General features: G+C 53.3%; 1 protein-coding gene across 1 annotated transcript in view; it reads right to left on the bottom strand.

Moving 5' to 3' along the window:
* Nucleotides 1–20,322, bottom strand: part of LOC115123684 (serine/threonine-protein kinase PAK 5-like) — a 156,198-nt gene extending 135,876 nt beyond the window's left edge. Inside the window, exon 1 of the mRNA XM_065026257.1 lies at nucleotides 20,175–20,322. The gene's annotated coding sequence lies outside the window, so the exon portion shown is untranslated. The remainder of the gene's footprint in view (nucleotides 1–20,174) is intronic.
* Between the last annotated feature and the right edge of the window lie 394 nt (nucleotides 20,323–20,716).

Genomic DNA, 20,716 nt, shown 5'->3' with positions numbered 1-20,716 from the left:
TGAGGTATGAGGAATGGAGAGGAAAGAGCCTCCCAGAGGTGAACAATAGAAACCTCTAATTACACTGCAGGAATGCACAGCAATGTCATACAATAGCCATGTGCAGAGCTCCTGGTATGTAGATGTGTATCAGGGCCTATGTGATCCTAATGTGATGTTACATGAGGAATACGTTTATTCACTTCAAGAATCATCTGAAATGGCAAATACATAGAATAGCCTTCCATTTTTTCACCCTTATTTTAACAGGTAAGTTGACTGAGAACACATTCTCATTTACAACAATGACCTGGGGAATAGTTACAGGGGAGAGGAGGGGGATGAATGAGACAATTGTAAGCTGGGGATGGTTAGGTGACCGTGATGATATGAGGGACAGCTTGGGAATTTAGCCAGGACACCGAGGTTAACAACATCTACTCTTACGATAAGTGCCATGGGATATTTAGTGACAACTTCTACCAAATTAACGTCCCATCCGAAAGACGGCAACCTACACAGGGCAGTGTCCCCAATCACTAACCTGGGTCATTGGGATATTTTTTTTTCGATCAGAGGAAAGGGTGTCTCCTACTGGCCCTCCAACACCACTTCCAGCAGTTTATTCTCTGTTTTAACTTTAGATAAGGCCTAAACGTTAGAGTCCCATTCAGACTAATGGGACACAGACCAGGACCCATATTTACAAAGCCTCAGCTCCCCTCTTATTCATTATGATCTAAAATGGTAAAACTGATCCTAGATCAGCACTCCCACACTGAGACGCTTTGTGAATACATACCTGGATCTTTTAAATCCCTGAATGGTTTCCCTACAGGTGTACTTATATAAAGGTGTTCTGCCTGATGGGAAAACCAGCCAGTGGACAGTTAAGTGCTTCACTGGACTTGATATGTAACTACTGTGAAATGCAGCAGAGGTGAGACAACAACCAGTCCAATTGGCTTTTTAAACCTGCCCATTCTAAACAGCTGTCGCTTTAATAGTGATTACACTGGAATTACGCTCACACTTACTCACCCACACCTTATTGAACCGGTTACTGATTGAGTAGGGCAGGGTTGAGTAGGGCAGGAATGAGTAGGTCAGAGTTGAGTAGGGCAGGGTTGAGTAGGGCAGGGTTGAGTAGGGCAGGAATGAGTAGGTCAGAGTTGAGTAGGGCAGGGTTGAGTAGGGCAGGGTTGAGTAGGGCAGGAATGAGTAGGGCAGAAATGAGTAGGGCAGGGCAGGGTAGAGAAGGGCAGGGTTGAGTAGGGCAGGAATGAGTAGGTCAGAGTTGAGTAGGGCAGGGTTGAGTAGGGCAGGGTTGAGTAGGGCAGGAATGAGTAGGGCAGGGCAGGGTAGAGAAGGGCAGGGTTGAGTAGGGCAGGAATGAGTAGGTCAGAGTTGAGTAGGGCAGGGTAGAGAAGGGCAGGGTTGAGTAGGGCAGGAATGAGTAGGTCAGAGTTGAGTAGGGCAGGGAAGAGAAGGGCAGGGTTGAGTAGGGTAGAGTTGAGTAGAGCAGGGTTGAGTAGGGCAGGCTTGAGTAGGGTAGAGTTGAGTAGGGCAGGGCAGGGTAGAGAAGGGCAGGGTTGAGTAGGGTAGAGTTGAGTAGGGCAGGGTTGAGTAGGGCAGGGTTGAGTAGGGCAGGGCAGGGTAGAGAAGGGCAGGGTTGAGTAGGGTAGAGTTGAGTAGGGCAGGGTTGAGTAGGGCAGGGTTGAGTAGGGCAGGGCAGGGTAGAGAAGGGCAGGGTTGAGTAGGGCAGGAATGAGTAGGGCAGGGTTGAGTAGGGCAGGGTTGATTAGGGCAGGGTTGAGTAGGGCAGGAATGAGTAGGGCAGGGCAGGGTAGAGAAGGGCAGGGTTGAGTAGGGCAGGGCAGGGCAGGGTAGAGAAGGGCAGGGTTGAGTAGGGCAGGGCAGGGCAGGGTAGGGTAGAGAAGGGCAGGGTTGAGTAGGGCAGGGCAGGGTAGAGAAGGGCAGGGCAGGGCAGGGTAGGGTAGAGAAGGGCAGGGTTGAGTAGGGCAGGGCAGGGCAGGGCAGGGCAGGGTAGAGAAGGGCAGGGTTGAGTAGGGTAGAGTTGAGTAGGGCAGGAATGAGTAGGGCAGGGTTGAGTAGGGCAGGGTTGATTAGGGCAGGGTTGAGTAGGGCAGGGCAGGGTAGAGAAGGGCAGGGTTGAGTAGGGCAGGGCAGGGTAGAGAAGGGCAGGGTTGAGTAGGGCAGGGTTGAGTAGGGCAGGGCAGGGTAGAGAAGGGCAGGGTTGAGTAGGGTAGAGTTGAGTAGGGTAGAGTTGAGTAGGGCAGGGTAGAGAAGGGCAGGGTTGAGTAGGGTAGAGTTGAGTAGGGCAGGGCAGGGTAGAGAAGGGCAGGGTTGAGTAGGGCAGGGCAGGGTAGAGAAGGGCGGGGTTGAGTAGGGTAGAGTTGAGTAGGGCAGGGTTGAGTAGGGCAGGGTTGAGTAGGGGAGGGCAGGGTAGAGAAGGGCAGGGTTGAGTAGGGTAGAGTTGAGTAGGGTTCACACACACATAGGCCAACACTACACACACAAAAACATGCAAAGGCAAACACACTTTCTCTCTCTCTCTCTCTCTCTCTCTCTCTCTCACTCTCTCTCTCTGTCTAGGGCAGGTTTGAGTAGGGCAGGGCAGGGTAGAGAAGGGCAGGGTTGGGTAGAGTTGAGTAGGGCAGGGTTGAGTAGGGCAGGGCAGGGCAGGGCAGGGTAGAGAAGGGCAGGGTTGAGTAGGGCAGGGCAGGGCAGGGTAGAGAAGGGCAGGGTTGAGTAGGGCAGGAATGAGTAGGGCAGGGTTGAGTAGGGCAGGGTTGATTAGGGCAGGGTTGAGTAGGGCAGGGCAGGGTAGAGAAGGGCAGGGTTGAGTAGGGCAGGGCAGGGTAGAGAAGGGCAGGGTTGAGTAGGGCAGGGTTGAGTAGGGCAGGGCAGGGTAGAGAAGGGCAGGGTTGAGTAGGGTAGAGTTGAGTAGGGTAGAGTTGAGTAGGGCAGGGCAGGGTAGAGAAGGGCAGGGTTGAGTAGGGTAGAGTTGAGTAGGGCAGGGCAGGGTAGAGAAGGGCAGGGTTGAGTAGGGCAGGACAGGGTAGAGAAGGGCGGGGTTGAGTAGGGTAGAGTTGAGTAGGGCAGGGTTGAGTAGGGGAGGGCAGGGTAGAGAAGGGCAGGGTTGAGTAGGGTAGAGTTGAGTAGAGTTCACACACACATAGGCCAACACTACACACACAAAAACATGCAAAGGCAAACACACTTTCTCTCTCTCTCTCTCTCTCTCTCTCTCTCTCTCTCTCTCTCTCTGTCTAGGGCAGGATTGAGTAGGGCAGGGTAGGGTAGAGAAGGGCAGGGTTGGGTAGAGTTGAGTAGGGCAGGGTTGAGTAGGGCAGGGTTGAGTAGGGCAGGGCAGGGTAGAGAAGGGCAGGGTTGAGTAGGGTAGAGTTGAGTAGGGCAGGGTTGAGTAGGGCAGGGTAGAGAAGGGCAGGGTTGAGTAGGGCAGGGTTGAGAAGGGCAGGTTTGATTAGGGCAGGGTTGAGTAGGGCAGGAATGAGTAGGGCAGGAATGAGTAGGGCAGGGCAGGGTAGAGAAGGGCAGGATTGAGTAGGGCAGGGCAGGGAAGAGAAGGGCAGGGTTGAGTAGGGTAGAGTTGAGTAGGGCAGGGTTGAGTAGGGCAGGGCAGGGTAGAGAAGGGCAGGGTTGAGTAGGGTAGAGTTGAGTAGGGCAGGGTTGAGTAGGGCAGGGTTGAGTAGGGCAGGGCAGGGTAGAGAAGGGCAGGGTTGAGTAGGGCAGGAATGAGTAGAGCAGGGTTGAGTAGGGCAGGGTTGATTAGGGCAGGGTTGAGTAGGGCAGGAATGAGTAGGGCAGGGCAGGGTAGAGAAGGGCAGGGTTGAGTAGGGCAGGGCAGGGTAGAGAAGGGCAGGGTTGAGTAGGGCAGGGCAGGGCAGGGTAGGGTAGAGAAGGGCAGGGTTGAGTAGGGCAGGGCAGGGTAGAGAAGGGCAGGGCAGGGCAGGGTAGGGTAGAGAAGGGCAGGTTTGAGTAGGGCAGGGCAGGGTAGAGAAGGGCAGGGTTGAGTAGGCCAGGGCAGGGTAGAGAAGGGCAGGGTTGAGTAGGGTAGAGTTGAGTAGGGCAGGAATGAGTAGGGCAGGGTTGAGTAGGGCAGGGTTGATTTAGGGCAGGGTTGAGTAGGGCAGGGCAGGGTAGAGAAGGGCAGGGTTGAGTAGGGCAGGGCAGGGTAGAGAAAGGCAGGGTTGAGTAGGGCAGGGTTGAGTAGGGCAGGGCAGGGTAGAGAAGGGCAGGGTTGAGTACGGCAGAGTTGAGTAGGGTAGAGTTGAGTAGGGCAGGGCAGGGTAGAGAAGGGCAGGGTTGAGTAGGGTAGAGTTGAGTAGGGCAGGGCAGGGTAGAGAAGGGCAGGGTTGAGTAGGGTAGAGTTGAGTAGGGCAGGGTTGAGTAGGGCAGGGTTGAGTAGGGCAGGGCAGGGTAGAGAAGGGCGGGGTTGAGTAGGGTAGAGTTGAGTAGGGCATGGTTGAGTAGGGCAGGTTTGAGTAGGGCAGGAATGAGTAGGGCAGGGTTGAGTAGGGCAGGGTTGAGTAGGGCAGGGCAGGGTAGAGAAGGGAAGGGTTGAGTAGGGTAGAGTTGAGTAGGGTTCACACACACATAGGCCAACACTACTCACACAAAAACATGCAAAGGCAAACACACTTTCTCTCTCTCTCTCTCTCTCTCTCTCTCTCTCTCTCTCTCTCTCTCTCTCTCTCTCTCTCTCTCTCTCTCTCTGTCTAGGGCAGGCTTGAGTAGGGCAGGGCAGGGTAGAGAAGGGCAGGGTTGGGTAGAGTTGAGTAGGGCAGGGTTGAGTAGGGCAGGGTTGAGTAGGGCAGGGCATGGTAGAGAAGGGCAGGGTTGAGTAGGGTAGAGTTGAGTAGGGCAGGGTTGAGTAGGGCAGGGTAGAGAAGGGCACGGTTGAGTAGGGTAGAGTTGAGTAGGGCAGGGCAGGGTAGAGAAGGGCAGGGTTGAGTAGGGCAGGGTTGATTAGGGCAGGGTTGAGTAGGGCAGGAATGAGTAGGGCAGGAATGAGTAGGGCAGGGCAGGGTAGAGAAGGGCAGGGTTGAGTAGGGCAGGGCAGGGAAGAGAAGGGCAGGGTTGAGTAGGGTAGAGTTGAGTAGGGCAGGGCAGGGTAGAGAAGGGCAGGGTTGAGTAGGGCAGGGCAGGGCAGGGTAGAGAAGGGCAGGGTTGAGTAGGGTAGAGTTGAGTAGGGCAGGAATGAGTAGGGCAGGGTTGAGTAGGGCAGGGTTGATTAGGGCAGGGTTGAGTAGGGCAGGGCAGGGTAGAGAAGGGCAGGGTAGAGTTGAGTAGGGCAGGGCAGGGTAGAGAAGGGCAGGGTGAGTAGGGTAGAGTTGAGTAGGGCAGGGCAGGGTAGAAGGGCAGGGTTGAGTAGGGCAGGGTTGATTAGGGCAGGGTTGAGTAGGGCAGGAATGAGTAGGGCAGGAATGAGTAGGGCAGGGCAGGGTAGAGAAGGGCAGGGTTGAGTAGGGCAGGGCAGGGAAGAGAAGGGCAGGGGTTGAGTAGGGTAGAGTTGAGTAGGGCAGGGCAGGGTAGAGAAGGGCAGGGTTGAGTAGGGCAGGGCAGGGCAGGGTAGAGAAGGGCAGGGTTGAGTAGGGCAGAGTTGAGTAGGGCAGGAATGAGTAGGGCAGGGGTTGAGTAGGGCAGGGTTGATTAGGGCAGGGTTGAGTAGGGCAGGGCAGGGTAGAGAAGGGCAGGGTAGAGTTGAGTAGGGCAGGGCAGGGTAGAGAAGGGCAGGGTTGAGTAGGGTAGAGTTGAGTAGGGCAGGGTTGAGTAGGGCAGAGTTGAGTAGGGCAGGGCAGGGTAGAGAAGGGCGGGGTTGAGTAGGGTAGAGTTGAGTAGGGCAGAGTTGAGTAGGGCAGGGCAGGGTAGAGAAGGGCGGGGTTGAGAAGGGCAGGGTTGAGTAGGGCAGGTTTGAGTAGGGCAGGGCAGGGTAGAGAAGGGCAGGGTTGAGTAGGGTAGAGTTGAGTAGGGCAGGGCAGGGTAGAGAAGGGCAGGGTTGAGTAGGGTAGAGTTGAGTAGGGCAGGGTTGAGTAGGGCAGGGTTGAGTAGGGCAGGGCAGGGTAGAGAAGGGCGGGGTTGAGTAGGGTAGAGTTGAGTAGGGCATGGTTGAGTAGGGCAGGTTTGAGTAGGGCAGGGTTGAGTAGGGCAGAGTTGAGTAGGGCAGGGCAGGGTAGAGAAGGGTGGGGTTGAGTAGGGTAGAGTTGAGTAGGGCATGGTTGAGTAGGGCAGGTTTGAGTAGGGCAGGAATGAGTAGGACAGGGTTGAGTAGGGCAGGGTTGAGTAGGGCAGGGCAGGGTAGAGAAGGGCAGGGTTGAGTAGGGTAGAGTTGAGTAGGGTTCACACACACATAGGCCAACACTACACACACAAAAACATGCAAAGGCAAACACACTTTCTCTCTCTCTCTCTCTCTCTCTCTCTCTCTCTCTCTCTCTGTCTAGGGCAGGGTTGAGTAGGGCAGGGCAGGGTAGAGAAGGGCAGGGTTGAGTAGGGCAGGGCAGGGAAGAGAAGGGCAGGGTTGAGTAGGGTAGAGTTGAGTAGGGCAGGGTTGAGTAGGGCAGGGTTGAGTAGGGCAGGGCAGTGTAGAGAAGGGCAGGGTTGAGTAGGGCAGGGCAGGGCAGGGTAGAGAAGGGCAGGGTTGAGTAGGGTAGAGTTGAGTAGGGCAGGGCAGGGTAGAGAAGGGCAGGGTTGAGTAGGGCAGGGCAGGGAAGAGAAGGGCAGGGTTGAGTAGGGTAGAGTTGAGTAGGGCAGGGTTGAGTAGGGCAGGGTTGAGTAGGGCAGGGCAGGGTAGAGAAGGGCAGGGTTGAGTAGGGCAGGGCAGGGCAGGGTAGAGAAGGGCAGGGTTGAGTAGGGTAGAGTTGAGTAGGGCAGGGCAGGGTAGAGAAGGGCAGGGTTGGTAGGGTAGAGTTGAGTAGGGCAGGGTTGAGTAGGGCAGGGTTGAGTAGGGCAGGGCAGGGCAGGGTAGAGAAGGGTGGGGTTGAGTAGGGCAGGGCAGGGAAGAGAAGGGCAGGGTTGAGTAGGGTAGAGTTGAGTAGGGCAGGGTTGAGTAGGGCAGGGTTGAGTAGGGCAGGGCAGGGTAGAGAAGGGCAGGGTTGAGTAGGGCAGGGCAGGGCAGGGTAGAGAAGGGCAGGGTTGAGTAGGGTAGAGTTGAGTAGGGCAGGGCAGGGTGGAGAAGGGCAGGGTTGAGTAGGGCATGGTTGAGTAGGGCAGGTTTGAGTAGGGCAGGAATGAGTAGGGCAGGGTTGAGTAGGGCAGCGTTGAGTAGGGCAGGGCAGGGTAGAGAAGGGCAGGGTTGAGTAGGGTAGAGTTGAGTAGGGTTCACACACACATAGGCCAACACTACACACACAAAAACATGCAAAGGCAAACACACTTTCTCTCTCTCTCTCACTCTCTCTCTCTCTCTCTCTCTCTGTCTAGGGCAGGATTGAGTAGGGCAGGGCAGGGTAGAGAAGGGCAGGGTTGGGTAGAGTTGAGTAGGGCAGGGTTGAGTAGGGCAGGGTTGAGTAGGGCAGGGCAGGGTAGAGAAGGGCAGGGTTGAGTAGGGTAGAGTTGAGTAGGGCAGAGTTGAGTAGGGCAGGGTTGAGTAGGGCAGGAATGAGTAGGGCAGGGCAGGGTAGAGAAGGGCAGGGTTGAGTAGGGCAGGGCAGGGAAGAGAAGGGCAGGGTTGAGTAGGGTAGAGTTGAGTAGGGCAGGGTTGAGTAGGGCAGGGTTGAGTAGGGCAGGGCAGGGTAGAGAAGGGCAGGGGTGAGTAGGGCAGGGCAGGGCAGGGTAGAGAAGGGCAGGGTTGAGTAGGGTAGAGTTGAGTAGGGCAGGAATGAGTAGGGCAGGGTTGAGTAGGGCAGGGTTGATTAGGGCAGGGTTGAGTAGGGCAGGGCAGGGTAGAGAAGGGCAGGGTTGAGTAGGGCAGGGCAGGGTAGAGAAGGGCAGGGTTGAGTAGGGCAGGGTTGAGTAGGGCAGGGCAGGGTATAGAAGGGCAGGGTTGAGTAGGGTAGAGTTGAGTAGGGCAGGGCAGGGTAGAGAAGGGCAGGGTTGAGTATGGTAGAGTTGAGTAGGGCAGGGTTGAGTAGGGCAGGGTTGAGTAGGGCAGGGTTGAGAAGGGCAGGGTTGAGTAGGGCAGGGTTGAGTAGGGCAGGGCAGGGTAGAGAAGGGCAGGGTTGAGTAGGGCAGAGTTGAGTAGGGCAGGGCAGGGTAGAGAGGGCAGGGTTGAGTAGGGTAGAGTTGAGTAGGGCATGGTTGAGTAGGGCAGGTTTGAGTAGGGCAGGAATGAGTAGGACAGGGTTGAGTAGGGCAGGGTTGAGTAGGGCAGGGCAGGGTAGAGAAGGGCAGGGTTGAGTAGGGTAGAGTTGAGTAGGGCAGGGCAGGGTAGAGAAGGGCAGGGTTGAGTAGGGTAGAGTTGAGTAGGGCAGGATTGAGTAGGGCAGAGTTGAGTAGGGCAGGGCAGGGTAGAGAAGGGTGGGGTTGAGTAGGGTAGAGTTGAGTAGGGCATGGTTGAGTAGGGCAGGTTTGAGTAGGGCAGGAATGAGTAGGACAGGGTTGAGTAGGGCAGGGTAGAGAAGGGCAGGGTTGAGTAGGGTAGAGTTGAGTAGGGCAGGGTTGAGTAGGGCAGAGTTGAGTAGGGCAGGGCAGGGTAGAGAAGGGCGGGGTTGAGTAGGGTAGAGTTGAGTAGGGCAGAGTTGAGTAGGGCAGGGCAGGGTAGAGAAGGGCGGGGTTGAGAAGGGCAGGGTTGAGTAGGGCAGGGTTGAGTAGGGCAGGGCAGGGTAGAGAAGGGCAGGGTTGAGTAGGGTAGAGTTGAGTAGGGCAGGGTAGAGAAGGGCAGGGTTGAGTAGGGTAGAGTTGAGTAGGGCAGGGTTGAGTAGGGCAGGGTTGAGTAGGGCAGGGCAGGGTAGAGAAGGGCGGGGTTGAGTAGGGTAGAGTTGAGTAGGGCATGGTTGAGTAGGGCAGGTTTGAGTAGGGCAGGGTTGAGTAGGGCAGAGTTGAGTAGGGCAGGGCAGGGTAGAGAAGGGTGGGGTTGAGTAGGGTAGAGTTGAGTAGGGCATGGTTGAGTAGGGCAGGTTTGAGTAGGGCAGGGTTGAGTAGGGCAGGGCAGGGTAGAGAAGGGCAGGGTTGAGTAGGGTAGAGTTGAGTAGGGTTCACACACACATAGGCCAACACTACACACACAAAAACATGCAAAGGCAAACACACTTTCTCTCTCTCTCTCACTCTCTCTCTCTCTCTCTCTCTCTCTCTGTCTAGGGCAGGGTTGAGTAGGGCAGGGCAGGGTAGAGAAGGGCAGGGTTGGGTAGAGTTGAGTAGGGCAGGGTTGAGTAGGGCAGGGCAGGGTAGAGAAGGGCAGGGTTGAGTAGGGTAGAGTTGAGTAGGGTAGAGTTGAGTAGGGCAGGGTTGAGTAGGGCAGGGTTGAGTAGGGCAGGAATGAGTAGGGCAGGGCAGGGTAGAGAAGGGCAGGGTTGAGTAGGGCAGGGCAGGGAAGAGAAGGGCAGGGTTGAGTAGGGTAGAGTTGAGTAGGGCAGGGTTGAGTAGGGCAGGGTTGAGTAGGGCAGGGCAGTGTAGAGAAGGGCAGGGTTGAGTAGGGCAGGGCAGGGCAGGGTAGAGAAGGGCAGGGTTGAGTAGGGTAGAGTTGAGTAGGGCAGGGCAGGGTAGAGAAGGGCAGGGTTGAGTAGGGCAGGGCAGGGAAGAGAAGGGCAGGGTTGAGTAGGGTAGAGTTGAGTAGGGGCAGGGTTGAGTAGGGCAGGGTTGAGTAGGGCAGGGCAGGGTAGAGAAGGGCAGGGTTGAGTAGGACAGGGCAGGGCAGGGTAGAGAAGGGCAGGGTTGAGTAGGGTAGAGTTGAGTAGGGCAGGGCAGGGTAGAGAAGGGCAGGGTTGAGTAGGGTAGAGTTGAGTAGGGCAGGGTTGAGTAGGGCAGGGTTGAGTAGGGCAGGGCAGGGTAGAGAAGGGCGGGGTTGAGTAGGGCAGGGCAGGGAAGAGAAGGGCAGGGTTGAGTAGGGTAGAGTTGAGTAGGGCAGGGTTGAGTAGGGCAGGGTTGAGTAGGGCAGGGCAGGGTAGAGAAGGGCAGGGTTGAGTAGGGCAGGGCAGGGCAGGGTAGAGAAGGGCAGGGTTGAGTAGGGTAGAGTTGAGTAGGGCAGGGCAGGGTGGAGAAGGGCAGGGTTGAGTAGGGCATGGTTGAGTAGGGCAGGTTTGAGTAGGGCAGGAATGAGTAGGGCAGGGTTGAGTAGGGCATGGTTGAGTAGGGCAGGGCAGGGTAGAGAAGGGCAGGGTTGAGTAGGGTAGAGTTGAGTAGGGTTCACACACACATAGGCCAACACTACACACACAAAAACATGCAAAGGCAAACACACTTTCTCTCTCTCTCTCTCTCTCACTCTCTCTCTCTCTCTCTCTCTCTGTCTAGGGCAGGATTGAGTAGGGCAGGGCAGGGTAGAGAAGGGCAGGGTTGGGTAGAGTTGAGTAGGGCAGGGTTGAGTAGGGCAGGGTTGAGTAGGGCAGGGCAGGGTAGAGAAGGGCAGGGTTGAGTAGGGTAGAGTTGAGTAGGGCAGAGTTGAGTAGGGCAGGGTTGAGTAGGGCAGGAATGAGTAGGGCAGGGCAGGGTAGAGAAGGGCAGGGTTGAGTAGGGCAGGGCAGGGAAGAGAAGGGCAGGGTTGAGTAGGGTAGAGTTGAGTAGGGCAGGGTTGAGTAGGGCAGGGTTGAGTAGGGCAGGGCAGGGTAGAGAAGGGCAGGGTTGAGTAGGGCAGGGCAGGGCAGGGTAGAGAAGGGCAGGGTTGAGTAGGGTAGAGTTGAGTAGGGCAGGAATGAGTAGGGCAGGGTTGAGTAGGGCAGGGTTGATTAGGGCAGGGTTGAGTAGGGCAGGGCAGGGTAGAGAAGGGCAGGGTTGAGTAGGGCAGGGCAGGGTAGAGAAGGGCAGGGTTGAGTAGGGCAGGGTTGAGTAGGGCAGGGCAGGGGTATAGAAGGGCAGGGTTGAGTAGGGTAGGTTGAGTAGGGCAGGGCAGGGTAGAGAAGGGCAGGGTTGAGTATGGTAGAGTTGAGTAGGGCAGGGTTGAGTAGGGCAGGGTTGAGTAGGGCAGGGTTGAGAAGGGCAGGGTTGAGTAGGGCAGGGTTGAGTAGGGCAGGGCAGGGTAGAGAAGGGCAGGGTTGAGTAGGGTAGAGTTGAGTAGGGCAGGGCAGGGTAGAGAAGGGCAGGGTTGAGTAGGGTAGAGTTGAGTAGGGCAGGGTTGAGTAGGGCAGAGTTGAGTAGGGCAGGGCAGGGTAGAGAAGGGTGGGGTTGAGTAGGGTAGAGTTGAGTAGGGCATGGTTGAGTAGGGCAGGTTTGAGTAGGGCAGGAATGAGTAGGACAGGGTTGAGTAGGGCAGGGTTGAGGGCTAGGGCAGGGTAGAGAAGGGCAGGGTTGAGTAGGGTAGAGTTGAGTAGGGCAGGGTAGAGAAGGGCAGGGTTGAGTAGGGTAGAGTTGAGTAGGGCAGGGTTGAGTAGGGCAGGATTGAGTAGGGCAGGGCAGGGTAGAGAAGGGCAGGGTTGAGTAGGGTAGAGTTGAGTAGGGCAGGGCAGGGTAGAGAAGGGCAGGGTTGAGTAGGGTAGAGTTGAGTAGGGCAGGGTTGAGTAGGGCAGAGTTGAGTAGGGCAGGGCAGGGTAGAGAAGGGTGGGGTTGAGTAGGGTAGAGTTGAGTAGGGCATGGTTGAGTAGGGCAGGTTTGAGTAGGGCAGGAATGAGTAGGACAGGGTTGAGTAGGGCAGGGTTGAGTAGGGCAGGGCAGGGTAGAGAAGGGCAGGGTTGAGTAGGGTAGAGTTGAGTAGGGTTCACACACACATAGGCCAACACTACACACACAAAAACATGCAAAGGCAAACACACTTTCTCTCTCTCTCTCTCTCTCTCTCTCTCTCTCTCTCTCTCTCTCTCTCACTCTCTCTCTCTCTCTCTCTCTGTCTAGGGCAGGCTTGAGTAGGGCAGGGCAGGATAGAGAAGGGCAGGGTTGGGTAGAGTTGAGTAGGGCAGGGTTGAGTAGGGCAGGGTTGAGTAGGGCAGGGCAGGGTAGAGAAGGGCAGGGTTGAGTAGGGTAGAGTTGAGTAGGGCAGGGTAGAGAAGGGCAGGGTTGAGTAGGGTAGAGTTGAGTAGGGTTCACACACACATAGGCCAACACTACACACACAAAAACATGCAAAGGCAAACACACTTTCTCTCTCTCTCTCTCTCTCTCTCTCTCTCTCTCTCTCTCTCTCTCTCTCTCTCTCTCTGTCTAGGGCAGGCTTGAGTAGGGCAGGGCAGGATAGAGAAGGGCAGGGTTGGGTAGAGTTGAGTAGGGCAGGGTTGAGTAGGGCAGGGTTGAGTAGGGCAGGGCAGGGTAGAGAAGGGCAGGGTTGAGTAGGGTAGAGTTGAGTAGGGCAGGGTAGAGAAGGGCAGGGTTGAGTAGGGTAGAGTTGAGTAGGGCAGGGTTGAGTAGGGCAGGGTTGAGTAGGGCAGGGCAGGGTAGAGAAGGGCAGGGTTGAGTAGGGTAGAGTTGAGTAGGGCAGGGCAGGGTAGAGAAGGGCAGGGTTGAGTAGGGTAGAGTTGAGTAGGGCAGGGTTGAGTAGGGCAGAGTTGAGTAGGGCAGGGCAGGAGTAGAGAAGGGTGGGGTTGAGTAGGGTAGAGTTGAGTAGGGCATGGTTGAGTAGGGCAGGTTTGAGTAGGGCAGGAATGAGTAGGACAGGGTTGAGTAGGGCAGGGTTGAGTAGGGCAGGGCAGGGTAGAGAAGGGCAGGGTTGAGTAGGGTAGAGTTGAGTAGGGTTCACACACACATAGGCCAACACTACACACACAAAAACATGCAAAGGCAAACACACTTTCTCTCTCTCTCTCTCTCTCTCTCTCTCTCTCTCTCTCTCTCTCTCTCTCTCTCTCTCTGTCTAGGGCAGGCTTGAGTAGGGCAGGGCAGGATAGAGAAGGGCAGGGTTGGGTAGAGTTGAGTAGGGCAGGGTTGAGTAGGGCAGGGTTGAGTAGGGCAGGGCAGGGTAGAGAAGGGCAGGGTTGAGTAGGGTAGAGTTGAGTAGGGCAGGGTAGAGAAGGGCAGGGTTGAGTAGGGTAGAGTTGAGTAGGGCAGGGTTGAGTAGGGCAGAGTTGAGTAGGGCAGGGCAGGGTAGAGAAGGGCAGGGTTGAGTAGGGTAGAGTTGAGTAGGGCAGGGTTGAGTAGGGCAGGTTTGAGTAGGGCAGGTATGAGTAGGGCAGGGTTGAGTAGGGCAGGGTTGAGTGGGGCAGGGTTGAGTAGGGCAGGGTTGAGTAGGGCAGGAATGAGTAGGGCAGGGTTGAGTAGGGTAGAGTTGAGTAGGGCAGGGCAGGGTAGAGAAGGGCAGGGTTGAGTAGGGTAGAGTTGAGTAGGGCAGGGTTGAGTAGGGCAGGTTTGAGTAGGGCAGGAATGAGTAGGGCAGGGTTGAGTAGGGCAGGGTTGAGTAGGGCAGGGCAGGGCAGGGTAGAGAAGGGCAGGGTTGAGTAGGGTAGAGTTGAGTAGGGTTCACACACACATAGGCCAACACTACACACAAAAAAACATGCAAAGGCAAACACACTTTCGCTCTCTCTCTCTCTCTCTCTCTCTCTCTCTCTCACTCTCTCACTCTCTCTCTCTCTCTCTCTCTCTCTCTCTCTCTCTGTCTTTCTGTCTCTCTCTCACAGACCGACCGACAGACAGACAGACAGACAGACAGACAGACAGACAGACAGACAGACAGACAGACAGACAGACAGACAGACAGACAGACAGACAGACAGACAGACAGACAGACAGACAGACAGACAGACAGAAACAAACACACACACCCACACTTTCAGAGACAGTAAGTCCCTAGGACAGGGAGTGAGTGACAGAGCAGTAATGCCAGTATAGAGCAGCAGCAGTCTAGCCCGAGGGCCTCCCTTGGTGTGTAGGCTACACTAGCCCTCTCATCACTGCCCTCTGATGCCAAGCCCCCCACACCAGCCGACTGGCAAACACACATACATACATACACACACGCATGCATGCAGTCTCACACACACACACACACACACACACACACACACACACACACACACACACACACACACACACACACACACACACACACACACACACACATAACACAACATACACTTGCTCTCATCAGTGCACTATGCATCTCCCCTGATGAAGCTGTTGGAGCTACAGAGTGGTCTTCTCTGCCACACAGAGGGTTGAATCAAAGTATAAATTGTCTGTCTGCACAGATCTAGGATCAGCTCAGTCTCCCCCAATTCTATCAGACTCATTCCTGCTACGGCCCCCCAGGTCATGTTGTATACACACACACACACACACACACACACACACACACACACACACACACACACACACACACACACACACACACACACACACACACACAGCGAGTCCTGCAGAACACCCACACTCTCTCTCTCTCTCTCACACACACACACACACAAACACACACATCAAGTCCTGCAGAACACCCACTCTCTCTCTCTCACACACACACAAACACACACACACACACACACACACACACACAGCGAGTCCTGCAGAACACCCACACTCTCTCTCTCTCTCTCTCTCTCACACACACACACACACACACACACACACACACACACACATCAAGTCCTGCAGAACACCCACTCTCTCTCTCTCTCTCACACACACACACACACACACACACACACACACACACACACACACACACACACACACAGTGTGTCCTGCAGAACATACGCACATATCAAGTTCTGCACAACACCCACTCATACACCCACTCATACACACACTCATACACACACACACACACACACACACACTGCGAGTCCTGCAGATCACACACAGGAAGATATTTTAATTACTAAACAAGCAGTGAGAAACACAATGGCCATGACCTATCTATGACCTATGTGTGACCTATCTGAGACCTATCTGGAACCTATGAAGATGAATGTGTCTGTCTAACTCTACAGTATTTACTCTCTCCCCATTAGACACCTCTCACTCTCTCCTCTCTCTCCTCTCTCTCTCTCGTTCTCCTCTTTAGACACCTCTCTCTCCTCTCTCTCTCTCTCCTCTTTAGACCCCTCTCTCTCTCTCCTCTCTCTCTCTCTCCTCTTTAGACACCTCTCTCTCCTCTCTCTCTCTCTCCTCTTTAGACACCTCTCTCTCTCTCTCTCTCCTCTCTCTCGTTCTCCTCTTTAGACACCTCTCTCTCCTCTCTCTCTCTCCTCTTTAGACACCTCTCTCTCTCTCTCTCTCCTCTCTCTCTCTCCTCTTTAGACACCTCTCTCTCCTCTCTCTCTCTCTCCTCTTTAGACACCTCTCTCTCTCTCTTCTCTCTCTCTCTCCTCTTTAGACACCTCTCTCTCTCTCTCCTCTCTCTCTCTCTCTCCTCTTTATACACCTCTCTCTCTCTCTCTCCCCTCTCTCTCTCTCCTCTTTAGACACCTCTCTCTCCTCTCTCTCTCTCTCCTCTTCAGACCTCTCTCTCTCCTCTCTCTCTCCTCTTCAGACCTCTCTCTCTCCTCTCTCTCTTTCTCCTCTTCAGACACCTTTCTCTCCTCTCTCTCTTTCTCCTCTTAGACACCTCTCTCTCCTCTCTCTCTTTCTCCTCTTCAGACACATCTCTCCTCTCTCTCTTTCTCCTCTCTCTCTTTCTCCTCTTTAGACACCTCTCTCTCTCTCTCTCTCTCTTTCTAGTCTTTAGACACCTCTCTCTCTCCTCTCTCTCTCCTCTCTCTCTCTCCTCTTCAGACACCTCTCTCTCCTCTCTCTCTTTTCCTCTTCAGACAACTCTCTCTCTCCTCTTCAGACACCTCTCTCTCCTCTTTAGACACCTCTCTCTCCTCTCTCTCTTTCTCCTCTTTAGACACCTCTCTCTCCTCTTCAGACACCTCTCTCTCCTCTTCAGACACCTCTCTCTCCTCTTTAGACACCTCTCTCTCCTCTTCAGACACCTCTCTCTCCTCTTCAGACACCTCTCTCTCCTCTTTAGACACCTCTCTCTCCTCTCTCTCTTTCTCCTCTTCAGACACCTCTCTCTCCTCTCTCTCTTTCTCCTCTTCAGACACCTCTCTCTCCTCTTCAGACACCTCTCTCTCCTCTTCAGACACCTCTCTCTCCTCTCTCTCTTTCTCCTCTTCAGACACCTCTCTCTCCTCTCTCTCTTTCTCCTCTTCAGACCCCTCTCTCTCTCCTCTCTCTCTTTCTCCTCTTCAGACAATTCTCTCCTCTTTAGACACCTCTCTCTCCTCTTCAGACACCTCTCTCTCCTCTTCAGACACCTCTCTCTCCTCTTCAGACACCTCTCTCTCCTCTTTAGACACCTCTCTCTCCTCTTTAGACACCTCTCTCTCCTCTTCAGACACCTCTCTCTCCTCTTCAGACACCTCTCTCTCCTCTTTAGACACCTCTCTCTCCTCTTCAGACACCTCTCTCTCCTCTTTAGACACCTCTCTCTCCTCTTCAGACACCTCTCTCTCCTCTTTAGACACCTCTCTCTCCTCTTCAGACACCTCTCTCTCCTCTTTAGACACCTCTCTCCTCTCTCTCTCTTTCTCCTCTTCAGACACCTCTCTCTCCTCTCTCTCTTTCTCCTCTTCAGACACCACTCTCTCCTCTTTAGACACCTCTCTCTCCTCTTCAGACACCTCTCTCTCCTCTCTCTCTTTCTCCTCTTCAGACACCTCTCTCTCCTCTCTCTCTTTCTCCTCTTTAGACACCTCTCTCTCTCTCTCTCTCTTTCTAGTCTTTAGACACCTCTCTCTCTCCTCTCTCTCTCTCTCTCTCCTCTCTCTCTCTCCTCTTCAGACACCTCTCTCTCCTCTCTCTCTTTTCCTCTTCAGACAACTCTCTCTCTCCTCTTTAGACACCTCTCTCTCTCTCTCTCTCTCTTTCTAGTCTTTAGACACCTCTCTCTCCTCTCTCTCCTCTCTCTCTCCTCTCTCTCTCTCCTCTTTAGACACCTCTCTCTCCTCTCTCTCTTTCTAGTCTTTAGACACCTCTCTCTCTCCTCTCTCTCCTCTCTCTCTCCTCTCTCTCTCTCCTCTTCAGACACCTCTCTCTCCTCTCTCTCTTTTCCTCTTCAGACAACTCTCTCTCTCCTCTTCAGACACCTCTCTCTCCTCTTTAGACACCTCTCTCTCCTCTCTCTCTTTCTCCTCTTCAGACCTCTCTCTCTCCTCTCTCTCTCTCTCCTCTTCAGATCTCTCTCTCTTCTCTCTCTCTTTCTCCTCTTCAGACAACTCTCTCCTCTTTAGACACCTCTCTCTCCTCTTCAGACACCTCTCTCTCCTCTTCAGATACCTCTCTCTCCTCTTCAGACACCTCTCTCTCCTCTTTAGACACCTCTCTCTCCTCTTCAGACACCTCTCTCTCCTCTTCAGACACCTCTCTCTCCTCTTCAGACACCTCTCTCTCCTCTTCAGACACCTCTCTCTCCTCTTTAGACACCTCTCTCTCCTCTCTCTCTTTCTCCTCTTCAGACACCTCTCTCTCCTCTCTCTCTTTCTCCTCTTCAGACACCTCTCTCTCCTCTCTTTCTCCTCTTCAGACACCTCTCTCTCCTCTCTCTCTTTCTCCTCTTCAGACACCTCTCTCTCCTCTTTAGACACCTCTCTCTCCTCTTTAGACACCTCTCTCTCCTCTCTCTCTTTCTCCTCTTCAGACACCTCTCTCTCCTCTCTCTCGTTCTCCTCTTCAGACACCTCTCTCTCTCTCTCTCTCTCTCTCTCTCTATCCTCTTTAGACAACTCTCTCTCTATGATCATCTTTTCATGATTTTGTCATCCTCCTCTCTACTGTGCTACTCTTGTCTTTGGTATTCACTCTTTCCTCTCTCTCTCTTTCTTTCTTTCTTTCTTTCTCTCTCTCTCTCTCTGACTATATCCTCTCCACCCTCTTCACTCTTTCCTCTTCTTCATCCTCTTCTTCCAACTCCGCGCCATTGTCCTCCTCCTCTCCTCTTCCGCCTCCTCTCCTCTTCCTCCTCCTCTCCTCTTCCACTCTTTCCTCTTCTTCATCATCCTATTCCAACTGATCATTCTCTCATCTTTCCTCTTCCCCTTCTCCTCCTCTTCCTCCTCCTCCTCCTCCTCCTCCTCTCTTTCTTCTTGTTCATCCTCTTCATCTCTCCTCCTCCTCCTCCTCCTCCTCCTCCTCTCCTCTCTATCTGTGTCTAGTTCATTTACATTATCCTCCAGTCATTCCTTCCATCATCAGAATCCATTTCTGTAAGTCTCCCAGACACACTGGGTTCAAACCTCCACTGAGTCTTAGAGGGACTTACACACACGCATATTTAACCGTCAACTAAATCGTCCCTCGATTACTACATACCTGTATAAAAAAACACTGTAGTCTCCCATTCTACTGTACCAACAGTGTCAGTGAGAGAGATGTTATAGACATACAAAGTCAGGGTGAAAGACGTGACTAGACAAGTGGTCTACCCTAATGCGAAGTCCATGAGTATATCAGAGGCACATCCTAAAGGCATGCATAAATACAATATGATGGACTAGTACACTCTTAGAAAAAAAGGTGCTATCTAGAACCTGAAAGGGTTCTTCGGCTGTCCCCATAGGAGAACCCTTTGAAGAACCCTTTTTTCTAAGAGTGTATAGTATAGCCATATGGACAAATATAGCAAATACTGTGTCATTCCTTACCAATGTCATTCACTCTCCAAGCCCATATACTGCTACTGCAAGACAAACATAAACAGGCCTATACTATAGAATGAATGCATTATATTTCTATGTCTAGACCCACTCTATTCTAGCATTGGAGTCTAATATTAGTGGAATGAATGTTCTTCTAACTTCAAAGGTTATTATTAGGCCTACTGTACGCAGAGCCTCCTCAAGCTTTGATCATTATGTAAAGCTGTTGTTCTTGCTGCTGAATACATTACCAACTGGATAACCGGCGACTGTGTGTGTGTTGCCTTGAGCCGCAAAAGGCCTAGCCTTGTCTGAGGGTTGGGCACAGTTGGGGACAGACGGGGACAGGGACTGGAAGAGGGACGAGGACAGGGAGTAGGAATGGTGCCACTGTGGTAGGAGTGTTACTGAATCAAGACTTTCTGCTGAGGATGAGACACAGGACCTCTGGCCTGTACTGGCCTACTGAACCGGCCTACTGTACCAGTTTACTGTAGTAGCCTGCTCTAGCCTACTGTACTAGCCTACTGTACTGGCCTACTGTACCAGTTTACTGTAGTAGCCTGCTCTAGCCTACTGTACTGCCTACTGTACTAGCCTACTGTACTGGCCTACTGTATTAACCTACTGTACTAGTCTACTGAACTAGACTGCTGTACTGGCCTACTGTAGGAGACTGCTGTACTGGCCTACTGTACTAGCCTACTGTACTAGACTGCTGTACTGGCCTAATGTACTAGTCTACTGTACTAGCCTACTGTACTAGCCTACTGTACTGGTCCATTGTACTGGTTCCCTATACTGGCCTACTGTACTAACCTACTGTACTAGCCTACTGTACTGGCCTACTGTACTAGCCTACTGCACTAGACTGCTGTACTGGCCTACTGTACTAGCCTACTGTACTGGCCTACTGTACTAGCCTAATGTACTGGCCTACTGTACTGGCCTACTGTACTGGCCTACTGTACTAGTCTACTGTACTAGCTTACTGTACTGGCCTACTGTACTGGCCTACTGTACTAGTCTACTGTACTAGCTTACTGTACTGGCCTACTGTACTAGTCTACTGAACTCTCATCTATTGGTGAACATCCTTATTGTAACCAAGGATAATGTCAAACCCTGCTGATGAATATTACCCCCTAAAAACAAACCAGCATCGGTTTTCTTAAGACTCCATTGATTGATTGCTTCACTGACTATCATCTATTTACAAAATGCAGACAGCATTTCGGTTTCAACACCAAGGACAGCGGTCGTTGCACGTAGTCTATCCTGCAGCCTGTAGCCATGATAACATACGCTCATTCCCATCTACATATTTATCTGTTTAGGCTATTCCCGACAGTCTTGTGGAGAAGAACAAACCGCTGTCAGTGTCAGTGGTGTTTAACTGTAGGACTATAAGCCTAGGCTAATGAATGGGAGAGAGGTGTTCTGCAAGAAGCGACCATATTTCACAAAATGGCACATCGCAGAGCGTTTATCGATTACTAGAATTGCACCTACCTGCTGTCTTGAGGCTGTCGCCCTCACATGTCCCGCCGCTGTATTTGGTCTAGGTATTATGATTATTATGGTGGGTACCGTTATGTGGCTGCCAGCGCCATGTTAATGTCGCTCCGTGGTGCTACTGAGCTGCGCGGTACAGTCCTGTGTGGAGCGACCGCTGTGTGTGTGTGTGTGAGAGAGTGTGCAGGCTTACATCCGGGATGTTGTGGAGAGGAGGGGAGTGGGGCTTGCAGAGACCGTCAGAAATTAGAGCACCTGTGTTTTAAGAGCGGCGCGCGGTTGAACTAGAAGAGGATTCGGCCGCGAAATATTAGGGGGGTAATAATGCAATTTAAACAAAATAATGTAGGCTGATATGTTATTTTCTGTCAGATATGGCCACAATATTCAATGCAACGGCCTCCTTTAGATTTGAGGTGATTGAATGACAGACAGTGAAGGACTGTGAAACGTGCAGCAAAGTGACAAAGAATATTATATATAGGACGTTATTTTTGTTAATGTATTATCAAACGCTATTATCGGTTACCTGATTATGC

The sequence above is a fragment of the Oncorhynchus nerka genome, linkage group LG13, assembly GCF_034236695.1.
Source record: "Oncorhynchus nerka isolate Pitt River linkage group LG13, Oner_Uvic_2.0, whole genome shotgun sequence".
NCBI classification, from domain to species: Eukaryota; Metazoa; Chordata; class Actinopteri; order Salmoniformes; family Salmonidae; genus Oncorhynchus; species Oncorhynchus nerka.
Note: the sequence above shows the minus strand (reverse complement) of the source record. Positions and strands in the feature narration are given on the sequence as shown.